Genomic DNA, 18,738 nt, shown 5'->3' on the forward strand with positions numbered 1-18,738 from the left:
GGACTTGTGAGCAGGAGGCTAGGACCACATTTGTCTTGGCTGTAGTGTGTGGAGGCTGGGATAGAAGGCTGTGTGCTGACTCATGCCTATCATCCCAGCACTGAGGAGGCTGAGGCAGGAGGATTGCTGTGAGTTGCAGGCCAACCTAGGCTACAGAGTGAATTCCAGGTCAGTCTGGGCAACAGAGTGAGAGCCCATCTTAACTCTCCTCTCCCCTAAATAAAACAAGCTGGTATCATGGAGAAGCATTATTCAGGCAGGATCTGGGGGGCTTGGATAGTTCATAGACTTTGAGGTTCTAGGCGGGGTTAGAGTTTGGATGGCTCTCAGGACAGGAAATGTACTTGACAATACAGATGGACAGGATGGGAACTGCATGTCCAGACCCAGCACGGCACCTGAGGCCGGGGCTGAAGACCCATTTCCCTTCCTTGCTATACCTGTGGGCACTAGTGAGACTTTCCCACTGGGAGTGACTATGATGGAGGAAACACCGAGTTCACACTGACGGGACTCCTGTAAAACATAGATGAACAGATCCAGGAGTAGCGCTGTCTTAGTTGGAGTTTCTATTGCTGTGAAGAGACACCTGGACCGTGGCAACTCTCATAAAGGAAAAACGTTTAACTGTGGTGGCATCTTACAGTTTAGAGGTTCAGCCCATGATCATCAAGGCAGGGAGTGTGGCAGCGTGCAGGCAGACACGTGCTGGAGAAGCAGCTCAGAGTTCTACGTCTTGCAGCCAACAGGAAGTGGTCTGAGACACTGGGCAATATCTTGAGCATATGTGAGACTTCAAAGCCCGCCCCAACAGTGACACACTTCCTCCAACAAGACCACACCTACTCCAACGGAGCCACACCTCCTAATAGCGCCACTCCCTGTGAGATGATGAGGGTCAGTTACACTCAAATCACCACAAGTGCATACCTGTAATCCCAGCACTTGGGAAGACAGAAGCAGGGGATTCAGAAATTGGTGGACAGGTAGCTACACAGTGAGACACTGTTTCAAGGTGAATCAAAACAACTGGATTAACAAGAGAAAAGGTGCTGGGCTGGTGATGGCACATGCCTTTAATCCCAACACTCGGGAGGCAGAGCCAGGCTGATCTCTGTGAGTTTGAGGCCAGCCTGGGCTACAGAGCGAGATCCAGGACAGGCACCAAAACTGTGTAAACTACATGGAAAAACCCTGTGAAAAACCAAAAAAGAGAGAGAGAGAGAGAGAGAGAGAGAGAGAGAGAGAGAAAAGGCATACATGTTTATTCAATATTAATATTTTAGGGCTGGTAAGATGGCTCAGTAACTAAGGTTGCCTGGTGCCAAGACTGAAGATTTTGGGGATCAAACTTAATTTGATCCCCAGAACCCAAATGATAGGAGAAAAATGACTCCCACAAGTCATTCTCTGACCTCCACATGCCTGCTATGGCACACATGCGACTCCCAAAACAATACAAATATGTAAAATGTAATAACAATTATTAAAAATTAATATTTTGACTTGTTGAGATGGAAATCTGGTGTTGTCCAGATTGGTCTTGACCTCTTGAAGTAGAACCCAAGAAATCCTCTTACCTCAGGCTCTTGAACACCCTGCATATTTTAACTTTTATGTATAAATGGGAATCTCATAGAAGAGGAAAGAAAAGCCCCACAGATGCTGGGAACGATACACTTGTGGAGACATGGCAAGACAAAGGGAGGGGTTCCTGATTCCTTCCAACAGAGGAAGGTTCTGGAAGGGCAAATATATGCAAACCTAAGAGAAGATGAGAGTTTATTCCAGTGGGGTTCACCTGTATCGACTCAGACCTGCGCGACTCCTGTGACAAGCTGTCCATTTCCTCTGCCGTCAGAGAAGTATGGGCAGCGATGGTCGACAAGGAAACGGACTCCCCCCACTCTCCCCCCCACCCCCACCCCCGCTTGTATTTGATTTTATTCAGTACTGAGAAGCGAACCCAGAGTCTTGCACAAGTTACCACTAACCTCTATCCCCAGCCTCTTTCCTCTTTTAAGATGTATTTAGTTTTCTTTTACGACTACGAGCATTTTCCCTGCAGAAATGTATATGCACGGCAGGCATGCTTGGTGCCCATGGAGGTCAGATGCCCTGGAACTAGAGTTAGGGGTGCTTGAGCTGCCATGGGGATGCTGAGAACCTAATTCAGGTCCTCTACAAGAGCAGTAAGCACTCTTAACCACTGGGCCGCTGCTCCAGCCTGTCCCCAGTCTTATCGTTATTTTGAGATGGGGGCTTCCTTACTTTCCAGGCTGACCTTGAACTCACACTGTGGTCCAAGTGGGCCTTGAACCTGTGGGATCCCTATCTCAGTCTCCCAAACAGCTAGGTTTGTAGTGGGCATACATCACTAGGCCATTTCTTTTTTATATTTATTTATTTATTTATTTATTTATTTATTTATTTATTTATTTATTTATTTATTTTATTTAGGGTGTGTTGTCATGCTGCCCTGGCTGGTGGGCATACATCACTAGGCCATTTCTTTTTTATTTTTATTTATTTATTTATTTATTTATTTATTTATTTATTTATTTATTTATTTAGAGTGTGTTGTCATGCTGCCCTGGCTGGCTGTTTCTCCTGACTGCTGGCATAACAGCCTTGTGCCACCACAATGGATGAAGATGAGGCTTTGAAGAGGGAGAATGGGGTAGTTTATGAAGGCAGGGTTCTAAGTATAGGCACCAGGGTTTTATCCCTGTTTCCTGATGCCATCTTATTAATCTAGCTGAAGCCACCTCTACTTTCCGAGTCTCAATTCCCTATAACCAAAACAAGCACAATAAGGCCTTTGAGGATAAGTTCATGGCCTAGCTCAGGTCAGCCCTGTACATCAGTCTTTGAAAATACTAGCTACAAGCCGGTGGTGGCGGTGCACGCCTTTAATCTCAGCACTCAGGAGGCAGAGGCAGGTGGATCTCAGTGAGTTTTAGGCCACTCGGGTCTACAGAGTGAATTTTAGGAAAGGCATCAAAGCCACATAGAGAAACACTGGTTCGAAAAACAAACAAACAAACAAACAAAATACTAGCTATAAATAAGAATGTAGTAGATAGTCGTCAATCACAGCTGGGACTGTTGACTATGTGCTAGCACTTGTGATGAGCAGGAAGTGAGCAAAATAGTTGACATCCATTGAGTGCCTACAGTACACCTGAGTTTTTTTCCTCCATTTTTACCCAGTTAATTTACTGTCTATACAACTCCTGGAGAAGGGTGTGCTATAATTACTTCCATTTTATATTGAAGAACTTGGAGCAAGCAAAGTTAATTAAGTTGCTCAAGATTACAGCATTAAGAAATGGCACAGGCCTGGGGATGTAGCTCACTAGAGCTCTGTGGGAGAACACTTGCCTGGCACATTTTAGGCCCCTGCTTCAGTCACCAGTATTACAAAATATTCTTCAATTAATTAACTTTTTAAAAAAGCCTGTGTTACCTGGGTACATGCCATAATTCCAGTACTCATGACACAGTTTCAGATGGATTGACATAAGTTTAAGACCCGTCTGGGGTCTATGTTACAAGCTCAGGTCAGTCAGGGTGATATACCATGACCAAATCAACGGACCAACCGACAGACCAACCAGATAAAAACAAACAAAACACAACAAACAAAAATCAAACAGCCCCTCCCTGCAACAAATTGGCACAGCCTCTTCCTAGAATCCACGATGGCTCCAAGCCCTCCACTGTGGTTCATCATCGTGTGGCGTGGACCTAGAGCACTCATATGTCTTCTCTTCTGCTTACTTGCTCACAAGTCCCCAAACCTCTTCCTCCTCCAAGAAAAATGTCTTAGCAACTCTGTAGCTGAGATTATTTTCTCTACCAAGACTGCTGGGTAACCCAGATGAGAGTTAGGTGAATCTGTGTTCCAGGCTCCACCCCTTCACAGCAGTGATGTGCTGTGTTCCCCAGGGGCCCATGGCCACAGGTGCTTGGGAAATGCTGGCCTGAACAAAGCTGACTAGTTTAATAGGCTGAGGGATGTCTCAGGGACTTTAGTACTAATGGGCACTGTGGATCTCAAATGGATAGATAGATAGATAGATAGATAGATAGATAGATAGATAGATAGATAGGTGATAAATACAAAGAAAGATACATAGATAATAGAGATAGATGATTGATAGATAGATAGATAGATAGATAGATAGACAGATAGATAGATAGATAGGTGATAAATACAAAGATACATAGATAATAGAGATAGATGATTGATAGATAGATAGATAGATAGATAGATAGATAGATAGAGATAAGGTTAAAAAATGGCTCAGTGGTTGAAAGTACTAGCTGCCTTTCCAAAGGACCCAGGTTTGTTTCCCAGTACCCACATGGCAGCTAACAATTCTGTATAACTCCAGTCCAAGGTATCTATTGCTGTGAAGAGACACCATGATGAATTTGACAAATTCAGAGAAAATAATTCCATTATCTATCCTATTTTGGTAAGTCCAAAATGTACCTAATTCACTTTCTATCCTAACTCTTCTGTTTTTTTTTTTTTTTTTTTTTTTCTCCGAGACAGAGTTTCTCTGTATAACAGTCCTGGCTGTCCTGGAACGCACTTTGTAGACCAGGCTGGCCTCAAACTCACTGAGATCGGCCTGCTTTTGCCTCCTGAATACTGAGATTAAAGGCGTGCACCACCACCGCCCGGCTGACGAAGGTAACTCTTATAAGAGAAATAATTTAATTGGGGGCTGGCTTACAGTTTCAGAGATTTAGTTCATTATCATTATGTAGGCAGTCCCTGGAACAGTAGCTGAGAGCTGTATCCTAATCTACAGGTAGAGAGACTCTGGACCTGGTGTGGGCTTTTGAAACCTCAATGCCCACTCCAGAGTGACACATTCCCTCCAACAAGGCCGTGCCTCCTAATCCTTTTAATCCTTTTAAACAGTTCCAGTTCTGGGTGACTACGCTTTCAAATATAAGTCTATGGAGCCCATTCTTATTCAAACCACCACACAGGGGATCGGACGCCCTCTTCTGTCTTCCACTGACACGGCACTGATGTGGTGCACAGACACACACACACACACAGCCAAAGCATCCATACATATGGAAATAAAAATAAACAAAACCTCCATATTTCTCAAACACATTGAGCCACGGAACTCATTTCCTTTGTTTTCAGAGAGTGTCTTTCACAGGTGATAGCTGAGGAAATGCTGACCTAATTTTGCTACAGGAAGCTGAAGAAGCTATGGAGACTGAAGGGGAGCAGAGTGATCCAAATCTGCAGTTTGGCAATTAGAAGGAAGAGAAATGTACATAATCATCTCAAATCGGCATCTGCTGGCCATGGGCTCCTATTCTACACCACACATATTGGCTCCCTACTTTGGATTAGGCAAATGTCTCCATTTTGACACAATCCTCTGCTCATGCTATCAGGGAATATAATTGGCCCACTTCTGTTTGTTGTGTTTATGGGGTACTGTGGATGGAACCCAGAGTTTCAGTACTCTATCACCTGAGCTATGTACAGTCTCTTGAATGTGAGAGTAGAGAAAGTCACCTTTCTGAAGTCCTATGTGGTCATTTATATGATAAGGGGATGTGAAGGTTTGTGTAACAGAAGCTATGCGAGGTGTGGAATAGACTGTTTCACCCTCAGTTGTAAACCTTTATATACGCAAAGGGACCAAAAAGTGTTGCTTTGACACAGTCTTGCTTTGCAGCCAAGCTGGCCTCGAACTTCTGGTGTAACCCAGAGGAATCCTCCTGCTTCAGCCTCTCAAATGCCATGATTACAGGTGAGTGCCATCACACAAGGCTTCAAAAGTCCTTTCTCATCATCTTTTCTTTGCTGTCTCTTTTCTTTCTGACTTTTGGATTTTTTTTGTTTTTTTTTTGAGATAAGAGTCACATGTAGCTCAGGCTTGCCTTGAACTCACTATGCAACCACGGCTAAGTTTGAACTCCTCATCCGTCTTCTTTTGCTTCCCACACATTGAGAATGTGCGCCACCACACCTGGATGAATGTTTTTTATTGTTAGAATCTATTAGTGACCTCCTTATGCTAGGAAATCATACTTGGTACCTTATTGATAACTCGGACATTCTGTCAGCAAGGAGAGCTTTGGAGGGACATCTAGGCAACCCTTCCCTTAAAACAGTAACTCCCCTGAAGGTGACAAGAGTCCATTTCCATTTTGAACAAGAAGGTCATTTTGGATGGGAAACCCATCACCACACTGATGCAATCCAGAGGCTGGAGTTTCTAGAAAGTTCTTCCTGACTGGAGTTTTTAGGAATTTGTCCTTGTGTTGAAACAAAGTGAGCTGGGGAGATGGCCTAATTGGGTGACAATGCTTGCAGCCTAAGACTGGTGACCTGAGTTTTGTCTCTGGAAGCCACAAAAATCCCAGATCCGAAAAGTTGGATTCTGTGTCTCTGCAAGCCCAGCACTCTTACCGTGAGGTGTGATACAGAGGCAGGAGAGTCACCTAGAAAGGCAGCTGGCCTGGGGCAGCGGTGGCGGCAGCAGCAGCGAGACTGTCTCAAAGCCAAGTCCCGGAAGCTAAGTCCCGGAAGCTGTCCTCTGAGCTCCACACGCACACGGTGGCCGGGGTTTGCCTACAGTCTCATTTGTGCACACCGACAGAGATAAATGAGTAACTATTTACAAAGCAAAGAATCGAGAGTGCGCTGATGACCTATACTCAGTTGCCAGGTTTTGTTGTATGAGTCTAGTCTAGGTATTATTCTTTTTTCCTTTTTTTTGGGGGGGGGGTGTTTTTCTGTTTTGGTTTTGTTTGCTTTCATTTTATTTTGAGACAAAGTCTCTCTATGTAATCCTGGCTCTTCTGGTGCTCACTCTGTAGACCAGGCTGGCCTCAAACTCTCTAATATCCTCCAGCTTCTGCCTCCCAAGTTCTGGGATTAAAGGCATGTACCACCATGCCTGGCTTAGGTATCATTCTTTCCCATAACACAACATTTAAATATTTCAAGAGAGCCACTGTATTGCAGAGTAATCCCTCCTCTTTGGTTTTGTTTGTTCCCTTATTTGCACCATCATGCTTAGTTTATATGATGCTGGGACTAAACCCTCCCCGGGCTTCCCTCATGCTAAGCACCCCAACTGATGGAGCCCCAGTCCCACCTGTCTTTTTAGATCCCCATTTAGAGTCAGAGAATCCAAAGTGCAGCCAGAGAATCCCTGTGTAAGTCACATGTTTAGAAGATGGCAGAACCGTGTGTGTGTGTGTGTGTGTGTGTGTGTGTGTGTGTGTGTGTGTATGTGTGTGTTTGACCTCAAAGCCACACCTCATCCACAGTGTTCTGCTGACCGGAACTGAACCGTAACAAAGGCATCTCCACCTTCCTTGACTCAGGAACTGTGAGTGACAGAGTAATGAGCGGTAAGCCTTCGTGGTGGATAAACTCCCCCAAGTTGTTTCATGTAAGCTCCACTTTTTTATCTGGAATTCCTGGCAGAGGTAACAGACCGTTTCCATGTTTGGCCAGGGAGCCACCAGCATCTTCCCGGCACTCGGCAGTTGTGGTTGTCATGGGAAACTAGGCACCCCTTGAGGGGAATTTCCATTTCCTGGTAGAGATCTGATGCCGCCTGGTACGGGGCGCATTGTCCGAAGCAGCCTCAACAGTGTGTGTGCAGTGTGGGGGCTCTGGAATGGCCCCTCTGTGCTGCTGTGACATGCATCACAGGGCACGGCAGTAAGATAGAGATGGGCATGCCTCGGCACCCAAGGGATGCGAGGTCCCTGCTGCTGCTCTGCCTGATGTGACACATTTCTCTTGCCTGACCTGAGAAGAGCTGAAATGCCATCCCGAGAAGACCTCAGAGAGTTTAACGGCTTGTCCTTGTGACAAATTACCTGGCCCAGTGGACGTATGGGAGGAAGGGTTTGTGGTGGGTACAGCCCAGCAGGAGGCTGTCGTGGAGGCATGCGCTGGAGGCAGCTGGCCATATTGCACCCACATCTGGGGAGAGGGATGAATACTGGTGCTCAGCCTGCTCTCTCCTTTTGATTCAGTCCCTCACCCAGCTCATGGGATGCCGCCTCCCATTCATTAATGCCGTCTAGAAGTTCCCGCACAGATAAGCCCTGAGGTTCATTCTCAGGCCGTTCTAGATTCTCTCAAGTTGACGATGGCTAATAGCCACCATATCTGGGATTGGGAAGATGGCCTCGTCTGTAAATGGCTAGGCATGAAAGCATGAGGTAGCCACACAGAAAAGCCAGGCTGGTCGCACCAGTAAACTGCTTGTAAAGTGCCAGAGGGGTAGATGTGGGAGGATCCCAGCATCCTGCTGGCCGATCAGCCCAGCTGAATCAGTAAACTCAGCTTCAATTAAAGACCCTATCTAAAAGAATAATAACCATTATAGCAACAGGAGAACAAACGTGCTGTAACTACACATATTATGTTCATATGTGAAATACCAGTTTCTTTTTCTTTTTTTTTTTTTTTTTTTCCGAGACAGGGCTTCTCTGTGTAGCTTTGGAGCCTGTCCTGGAACTCGCTCTGTAGCCCAGACTGGCCTTGAACTCACAGAGATCTGCCTGGCTCTGGCTCTGCCTCCCGAGTGCTGGGATTAAAGGCATGGGCCACCAGGCCATTGAAATACCAGTTTAAATTAAAGAGCAAATTGAACCGGACAATGGTGGCACATACCTTTAATCCCAGCACTTGGGAGACAGAGCCAGGCAGATCTCTGTGAGTTCAAGGCCAGCCTGGCTACAGAGTGAGTTCCAGGAAAGGTGCAAAGCTACACAGAGAAACCCTGTCTCAAAAAACAAACAAACAAAAAAGAGTAAATTGAAGCCTGTGGTGGTGGTGGTGGTGGTGATGCACACCTTTAATCCCAGAACTCAGGAGGCAGAGGCAGACAGATCAAGGCCAGTTGCTCTACAGAGCAAGTTCAGGATAGCCAGAACTACACAGAGAAGCCCTATCTTGAAAAACCAACCAAAAACAAGCAAGAAACAAACGAAAGAGTAAATTGAGGTGGCCACCTATCATATTAGCAAATCTAGAAGGGGGTAGTGTTGGGTCAGGTACAGTGGCTCACCACTTAGGAAAGAGGCAGAAAGATCACTGCAAAGATGGAGACCTTATGTAGAGAAACAAACAGACAGACAGACAGACAGACAGACAGACAGACAAGCAAACAAACAAGCAGGAGCTGACAGTGTAGCCAGCCAGCATGCATGAAATTCTGGATTGGAATCCCAGCACCACACAGATTGGGTATATCAGCGTATCAGCATGGGTTTCTATTTCCCAGCACCTGCAGTTATACACAGGAGTGCCAGAAGTTCAATGTCACCTACTATAAATAGCAAGTTCGAGGCCAGCTTGGGCTATGAAGAGACTCCATCTCAAAAACAAACCCAAACCAATCACAGCATCAAAAGTAATAATAATAATAATAATAATGAATAAAAATGACAAACGTTGAAGCAAAAAGTGAGTCCTAGAAGAATATATGGAAGATTATGGCATGGTTGCCTGGCTACAGAAGGCATGGAATCACGAGTGTAGGCATGCTGTGGTTCCACATAGCAGGGGCCCAGGAAACAATATCAACATCCAGATGACAAGTCCTGCGGTGGAGGGAGGGGATTCCATTGGAAAAGGGGAAACATAGGCATGCCAGTCACACCTGTATCTCAGGCCTCCTAAGATAAGAGGATAGGTCTGTCTGGACTGCTGGGTGATCCACAGAGACACGGACTAGTTCTCCTCTGCACATTTTGTTTAAGGTTCTTCGAAGCCCCTATAGCTCAGGCTGGCTTTGAACTCACCATGGTCCAGGTTTCTGTTGCAGATCAGCATTGACTGTTGGAGGGACGCTTAATAAAAAGCATGATTCAATCTAGTCAGCTGTTCTCCAAGACAGCACCGAGTTGGGACAGATGGCTTGGAAAGGCACCCAGAGTCACAGTGGACTACACTGTGGACCCCCGGGAAGGCAGCACTGTGCTGATGAAAGACCCTGACTATCTCAGGATGTTTCCCATGGCTCCACCACTTACTGGAGTGCGACTATGGGCAGGGGCCTTTAGTAATCAGAAAAATGAGATGGTGATGAGAATAAGCCTTCCCAACTGGGCTATTGTGAAAACTAAACAATACAGAAATAACAAGACAAGCTAACACAGTGTGCTTCTGTGTCTCAGACCCTGCATTTAGAGTAAGGCCATTCAACACCCCCCCCCGCCCCGACCTCCTTCACAAGTCCTCTGCTTCATAAGGCCTCTGCTTCCAAGACTCTTCAGGCTACTGCTGTCATCTCAGAATGCGGGGCTGCTTCTCACGGACCTTCCATCTCATATCTCTCCGCTGCTTCTGCTGGGGTCACAGGTGTGTGCGCCAGCATGCCCTTTACACAAGAGGATGGAATGCGGGGCTACGTGCATGCTATAAAAGCACTCTTGAGAATGAGATAGGGTCATACAGATGACTGGGAACTCTCAGCAGGCCTGCGGCCCAGCCTCCCAAAGTGCAGAGAGAGGAAGGACAGGCACATGCCACCACACTCAGCTCAGACAACTGTTCTCCAAACCCAGCTGTCTATCTAGATACATGGCACAGGCCAGTAATCCTGACCCTCAGGAGGCAGAGGCAGGAGGATGGAGACCAACCTGGGTTAACACAATGAGAGGTGGTTTCTAAAACAAATTAAAACAAATAAAAGTGCCCCAGGGAGGCAGAGGCAGGTGGGTCTCTGTGATGTTCAAGTCCAGCCTGGTCTACAAAGTGAGTTCCTGGACAGCTAGGGCTGTTACACAGAGAAACCCTGTCTCGAAAAATAGACAGGGAAGGAAGGAGGAGGAGGGAGGGAGGGAGAGGGGGGAGGGGGGAGGGAGGAAGGAGGAAGGAAGGAAGGAAGGAAGGAAAGAAGGAAGGAGGGAGGGAGGGAAGGAAGGAGGAAGGGAGGGAGGGAGGGAGAGGGAGAGAGAGGGAGGGGGAGAGAGAGGAGGGGGAAGAGGGGGAGAGAGGGAGGGAGGGAGAGAGGGAGAGAGAGAGAGAACAAAACTCCTAAACTACAACCCAGCTGTCTGGCTCCAGACCCTGTGCCCAGGCTCAGAAGAGACCAAGAGAGGGCTCAGCACAGACTATGCACCTTCAAAGACTCAGTACCTAATTTTAGCTCTTAATTCCAGGTTGAGAAGGTAGATGGCGAGAAGGGTGGGGAACTAATAGCAATGTCCTTACAAGTCAAAGGACAAACAGGTGGGCCCGGGGCATCACTGGGCAGATCTTGAAGCCACTGATGCTATCTGTCTGTCCCACTTGGTCCACGCCTGCCATAAAGGGGCGGGGCACACGAAAGGAAGAGGAGCCTACAACGAATCAGATTGTTATAATTATTATTTTATTTTGTTGTTGATAGTCGCTGTCCTCCTCTTAGGTGCCTGAGGGCTGGGCCAAGAGCCACCCCTCAGCTCAGAAATCAGTTTTGAATTGGTTTGTTTGTCGAGATAAGGTCTCAGACATTACAGGTCAGATTTGAACTTGATCTGTAGTCCAGCATGACCTTGAATTCCTGTCCCTCCTGCCTCTCCCTGAGATTACGGGCAGGTAATCACTGTGTACTGCTTCCAATCAGTTTTGATTAATAGGTAGGAAGAGAGTTAGCTCATCGTTAGGTGCCTCAACATTCAGGCTGGGAAAGCAGGTAGGCACAGAGGGGGATCCTTGCAGACTAAGCCTGGGGGTGCTGGCAGCATCGTTTGCTTCTCTGGGGGAGCCCACAGCCATGGTCTTCCTTCCAGCATATAAACTCCAGAAGACCATCGACAGAAGTTGGTTCTCTCCTTCTGCAGTGTGGGCTCTCTCCGGGGATCGAACTCGGGTCACTAGGCCTGGGGGCATCTTCCCTCCCCAGCTTCACACTCCTCTTTTCCTGAGTAGGAGTGCTTGGGACCACTTTCCCTTTCTCCTCCTCCTTTTCCTCCTGCTCTTCTTTCTTTCCATCTTCTTTCTCTTTCTCTCCCTCCTCTGCCTTCTCCTTCTCTTCCTCCACCCCCCACCTCATTACTGGTTTCGTTTGGCTTTGGAGAAAGGTTCTGACCTCCAACTCGCTACAAAGTGGGGAATGACTTTGATGCTGATCCTCTTACCTTCACCCCGCCCCCCAGGACTGATACTACAGGCATGGGGCACCACACCCGGTTTATGTGGTGCTGGAGCTCAAACCGGGGCTCCGGCAAACGAGGTCGGCACCCTGATAACTGAACTACACCCCCAGCACGGTTTTGTTTGTTCTGAGGCTGAGCTTCACACTGTAGCCCGGATTGCCCTACGTAGCCTAGGCTGGCTGGACCTTCAGTTTCTGCTGAGAGTTCTGAGTCTGTGTCCTCCTCTCTGCAATTCACAAAGAGAACCTTGCAAGTACGAAGAAAATTGTGCAGTAGATGCTGGTATCCAACTGAGCCTCCTTTCGCCCCAAATGGCTACAACAGCATGAGTCCACTTAGAATTTAGGAGCTCTTTCAAGCACATGTGTATCTTATTAAACGTAATGCCTACACTGCTTTGGAAAATAGCCGAAGTAGCCAGACACGACTGCACATGCCTGTGATCCTCTCACTCCAGAGGCTGAAGCAAAAGGAATGTTGTGCGTCGGGGGCCACCCTGCGCTACATACTGAGTATTAGCTATACAGTATAATATGAGCTAGCCCAAGATAATGAGTACTTACCTGAGGGGATGGAACTCCGTCTTTGTCTCCTTGGCACGAGGGTGAGCCCCTGGACCCGAAGATTTCTCTGCATACCAGACAAGGCCCACTATCTAATTTTCTGGGCTCGCTGCCAAAGGAAAATGTCGATCTTTCTGTAAAAATGTCTTCTGAATTTCAAGATAGGAACAACGGAGTATGAAGGCAAGTGTGAGGACCCACACTGGAACAGGACCACTTGTGAGGAGACTCCCCAACAGGAGAGGACCTTTCTTAGTGGACAACATCCACACTCCTGGAATCCTTCCTCCTTTGTTCTGAGATGCTTGCCGAGCAGGGTGCTGGGCGATGCCTGTGGAAAACAGGAAGTCCTAGGAGTTGCAGACTACTAGGATTTCTAGGTACTGCCTCAGTATAAAAGGACCCTTCTTAAGCAAGACACAGCTCCGTCTTGAAGACACTAGATCTAGTGAAGAAAAATAATAGTTCTTTAAGCAACAAGACCCCAGTGCAAGGACAGTGTGTATAGGGCTATGATGGGAGAGTTGTCCCAAAGCGGGAAGGGATGGAGGCTGGGTGCGGGGCGTTTACCCACCAACCCCACAGTTCCCTAGAGTGTTCTTGAGTGCGAGCATCAGGAAATACTAGATAGAAAGATTTAGATTGTGGAGATAAACAGATAGAAAATAAAGGATGATAGCCTTAAGAAGGCCTGGAACCTATTCCAACGATCCTGACTGTCTCTGCCCCAGGGTATTTAGAGACGCCAAGGGGTGGAGCAAAAGACCTCCCCCAGCACAGCCAAGTGCAGACCATCTCAGACACCTGCACTCAGGCCCCTGGTCCTGATCATCCTCTATGCGGACCTGCTGGGTAAAGCCACGAGGAACCCAGGAACTGGCTCCCACAGCTGTGCATCCTGAAGAGTGGACTTTATGAGTGATAGAAAGACATGGGTCTTTAGAAAGTCACACAGATAAAGATGGGGGAAGGCCTGGCTGTGGCCAGGGAGTATGGTCATGCTGCTTAGAGAGACACACCCAGGTTCAGCGATGGGACCACAGTAATTGGAATCAGGCATGAGGAAAGTGCCCAGAACTTGGCCTTAACTTAGAGATGCTTCCAACCAGACTGATGGTGGGTAGGATTAGGTGGAGCTGGCTGGATGTTAAAGCTGAAAGAAAAATCACAGGTGACTTGCTCTGGGTTTGAGCAGATGGACAGGCGCAAAATGAAAGGCAACTTTATTGCGTGTATGTGTTGGGTGGGGGGCAGAGTATGTGAGGCCTTGATGGGCGTCCTAGGGCCTGAGGACAGCTTCTAGCTCTCGGCTCTCTCTCCCCTTCCACCTTGTTGAGCAGTCTTTCTTGTCTCAGCCAGGGGGCGGCTTCTTGATGGTTCTGGTCTCCACCTCCCATCTTGCATTAGGAAAGCTGAGGTTACAGAGGTGTGCTACCAAATCTGGCTTTTTTTTTACATCAGTTCTAGGAATTGAACTCAGTTTATTAGGCTTGTATGGTAGCAATGTTTACCCGCTGAGCTGACAAGCCCTAGTATTCTTGGTTTTGGATGCCTGGTCTCATGCAGTTGAACATGGCCTCAAACTTGCAGTATAGCCAAGGACGACACTGAGCTCCTGTTCTTCCCACCCATATTTCCCTAGTGCTGAGAGTACAGACACATATAAAAACACGTGGCTTTATACAGGGCTGAGGACTGAACCCAAGGTTTCTCTGTGCTAGGCAAGCACGCTACCGACTGAGCCCCGTCCCTGCCTCTCCCAAAGGCTAAGTTGAAGGAAACACTGTGTATTTTATTATTCATTTTGTAAACCAACAGAGACATTGTGAGAACAACATCACTAAGTACTTTAGTCTTGCTCGTGGCCCTTTTCCTTGTCCCAGCCCAACCTTACCCCTGATCACTATACCCCAAGAAAAAAGCCATTTTTGGCCAAAACTGAAAACAGAGAGGTAAAGTGAATGGACTGGGTTGTCTGCCTCTGAGGTAAGAAAGACAGTACAGCCTAGGAAAGGGAAATGTTGGGTTTAAAATTCTCTCTAGCCTGGTATGGTACCACATAGCACTCAGGAGACAGAGGTAGGCAGATCTTTGTGAGTTCAAGACCAGCCTGGTCTATATAGAGAGTTCCGGGCCAGCCAGGGCTGCATAGTGAGAACCTGCCTCAAAAAATTTCAAGTATTTAATGGTTTAATTGCTTAATAGTCACCTTGTATGCACAAGGTCCTTGAAATGATTAGTGTATGGAAAGCTTGGTGTGGCCTATAACAGTCTCCTTATTTAGGAAGCATTGGGCAGACTTCATAATGTGGCCTTAAAATAGTCACTAATCACATTCTGATCTGGGAGCTGTGAGTCTGGAAGCCCAACCAGTCACCTGGGTAGTAATTAGCATGAAGCCAACCCATGTCCGTTTCTCATTTCCCACTTTATAGACCCCTTAGTTCCACTTCAGCAGGAACGGAGGGAAACTGCTTAAGTATTTATATATGCCAAATCACACGGGGGACTCTCGGGAGGGCAATCGCTGGGATAGAATTCAGCAGGGGGAATTCTTGTCTCTTGTAACACACACCAGTTTTCCAGTTGCCCAGCACCAACCTCACAGCAAGGTCCTTTTCCTTCCCTTCCATGCTGGGCTCTCGGTGACCACCCCAGAAGCCATGTGACCTCTTGACTGGGCTCGGGAGACAAACACTGTAACTATGGTGCCTCGGGTACAGACGCATTGCATGATTTCCTGTGGCAAGGTGCTACCGTAGCAGCGGGTACAGGGAGATCAAAAGAAACCTTTCTTCTTCTTCCTCCCTCTCTCTTACAGTGCTGAGGATGGAATCCAGAGTCCTACACATCCTAGACAAGCGCTCTCCCACAGACCCTGACCCTAGCCCCAATGACAGATTCTACCGATCCGTTAAACGCTGCAGCGACACACTTGTCATACAGGTAGTTGCTGAGTGACTTCAGGTTTTGTGTCCAGCTACCTACAAGGTAGAACACTGAGTGGAAAATGACCCCGCAGGCCCTGGATACCACGGCTCCTCTCTTCTTTCTGTTTTGTAGACATTGCTTTTTTCATAGGCCACCTGTCTCCTGGAGCATGTGTGCTCAGAAAGCTGAGGGACCTGAGCTGGCCTAAGGAACTTCATGTATCCCTGCTCGCCTCCCCCCCCCCCTGCAGTATTAGGGATGGAGCTTGGGACTTGTTCCTGTTAGGCAAGCATTCTGCCATGTCCTCAAGCCACTGTGACTGTCTGTCTTCTTTCCTTCTATATTTGAAATTTAAACACAATTATATCATTTCACCCTTCCATTTCCTCCTTCAAAACCCCTGTCACGTAATCCCCCTTTGCTCTCAAAGTCACAGCCTTTTTGCTATCATTGTTGTTACACACACACACACACACACACACACACACACCCTGATTACATACGTGTGTGTGTGTGTGTGTGTGTGTGTGTGTGTATGTGTGTGTGTGTGTGTGTGATTTCAGGGCTCAACATACACCAAGTTCAGTAAGAGATCCTGTCTCAAAACCAGTGAAGAGTGGATGAGAGACAATTGTGCATGCGTGCACACACTGACACACACACACACACACACAGAAATCTCTCCATTGTACAATGGGTCTTGTTTTTGGAATTGAAGAACGACGGGATGACGTGGGCTCTAAAAACCCAGCCAGGCATCGTCTTAGACAGGATTAAACTCATGCCTGCGGTGTGTGAAGCGTAACAGGACTCTGTCCTGGGGGTTCTTGCAGGAAGCAGGTGAACGTTTTGTGACCAACCTTTAGGGGAAGATGCCAGGTGCTCAAGGCACAGAAATTAACCCTGCAAAGACAGCAGTGGTCCAGAGGGTGTAAGAAATGTCACGGATTGTATTTTGGAGCCAAGGAGGACAGCTGCTCTCCCTAGAGCAATCAGCAAGAGGCTTCATGTCACATAGCTCTGTGGCAAAGAGCCACACCATAGGATGTCTCCAAAGTAGGTGACTTTAGAATGACAGAGAGTAGAGCCCATTGGGAGGAAAACGACTCCAAATCTCCCAGTGAATTAGTGATGGTCAGTGTCTAGTTATCGATTCTGGTCTTCAGGGCAGAGCCCTTGATTACTAAGCCAAGAAGAAGAAAGCCATCGTATGCACAGAGCCTTAACTTCATGGCTGACATAGTCTTCACATCCCACAGGACAGCTCTCTGACTAGCTACCAGGCACCACAATAACTCATCCTAAACACAGGGAGCTAACAGCTCCTTGGTAGGAGGATGTGACTGTTCCGTTTCTTTCTCCCACCTTAGCGAAGCTGCCTTTGATTCCTAGAGACAAGAAGTCTTCATCTGGGAAGACTCTGAGGTCCAGGAGGGAGAGACAGAAGTGCAGGAGGCAGGGATGCTAACTTTACTTGCATCTTCCTTAGTCTGGTTTTCATGAGCAACCAACATCATCCATCCCCAAGCCTGCACACTGCCTGGCCCAGCATTCTGATGTACGGTTATACATACAACAACGTCTATTAGTGATTACAATTATTTTGCTGGCTTAAATATTTCCTTGCTTGTGGTCTTTTCCTCATTTAGGATGTAAATGCCATCTTTCTTGTCACCATCTGTCCTCAGCACCCATGCCTGGTTTATGGTGGAACTTCAACATACCTTTGATGAATACAAAAGTGAATGAAAATATAAATGAACTGTGTATGCATCTTCTCTTAGGTCCTATACTTTTTTTTTTTTTTTTTTTTTTTTTTTTTTAAGAACTAGACTGTCGGGTTAGAAATTTACTAAAATGAAGCTGGGTGTTGTGGAGATATACACCTTTAATCCTAGCACTCAAGAGGCAGAGGCAGGCAGATCTCTGAGTTTGAGGCCAGCCTGGTCTACAGAGTGAGTTCTAGGACAGTCATAGCTACACAGAGAAACCCTGTCTCAAAATAAACGAACTGGAGAGATGGCTCAGCAGTTAGCAGCCACTAGCTGCTCTTTGGAAGGATCTGATTTCAATTTCCAGCACCCACATGGTAGATCACAGTAGTCCACAACTCTAGTCTGGTGCGATCCAATGCCTTGTTCTGGTGGGCAAGCATACATACAGACAAAACACCCATATATATTATATATAGTACATATAATTATATATAGTACATAAATATTTTTAAAAACAAACAAATAAACAAACAAATAAACAATAGTAAAGACATTTACTAAAATGAGGGTTGGGGATATTGTGGGAGCCCGTTCTTGGTTTCCTGGTGGCTTACCCAGCAGGTCCGAATAGAGGATGATCAGGACTACGGGCCTGAGTGCAGGTGTCTGAGATGGTCTGCACTTGGCTGTGCTGGGGGAGGAGGTCTTTTGCTCCACCCCTTGGTGTCTCTATAAAAACCCTGGACCAGAGACAGTCTGGGCCCGTTGGAATAGGTTCCAGGCCCTCTCGAGGCTATCCTTTATTTTCTATCTGTTTATCTCTGCAAGATTCTCCGCTATAAATCCTTCTATCTAATATTTCCTGCTGATCGCACTCAAGAAAACTCTGGGAAGCTATGGGGGTGGTGGGTAAACGCCCCACAGGATATGGCTTAATTGGTATAGTTTAGGCCTGAATAGTGTGTATGAAACCTTGAGTTCAGTGCCTAGCACCAAATAAAGTTGGGGGTCTTAGTTACTTTTCTGTTGCTGTGACAAAAGCCATGACCAAAGCAACTTGTAAAAGAAAGAATTGAATTGGGATTACTGTTTCAGAGGGTCAGAATCCATGATGGTGGAGAAAAGGAATGGCAGCAGGAACAGCTGAGAGCCCACAACTCTGTGTTCATTTGGTTTTTGAGGCAGGGTCTTTTCATGTAGTCCTGGCTGTCCTGGAACTTGCTATGTAGACCTGGCTGGTCTTGAACTCACAGAGGTGCTTCTGTAGCTACCTCTCAAGTGCTGGGATTAAAGGCGTGTTCTACGATGACTGGCGAAGAGCTCACATCTTGATCCACAAAGCATGAGGCAGAGAGAGAACACTAGGA

The sequence above is a fragment of the Peromyscus leucopus genome, chromosome 10 (genome assembly GCF_004664715.2).
Source record: "Peromyscus leucopus breed LL Stock chromosome 10, UCI_PerLeu_2.1, whole genome shotgun sequence".
In the NCBI taxonomy this organism is placed as follows: Eukaryota; Metazoa; Chordata; class Mammalia; order Rodentia; family Cricetidae; genus Peromyscus; species Peromyscus leucopus.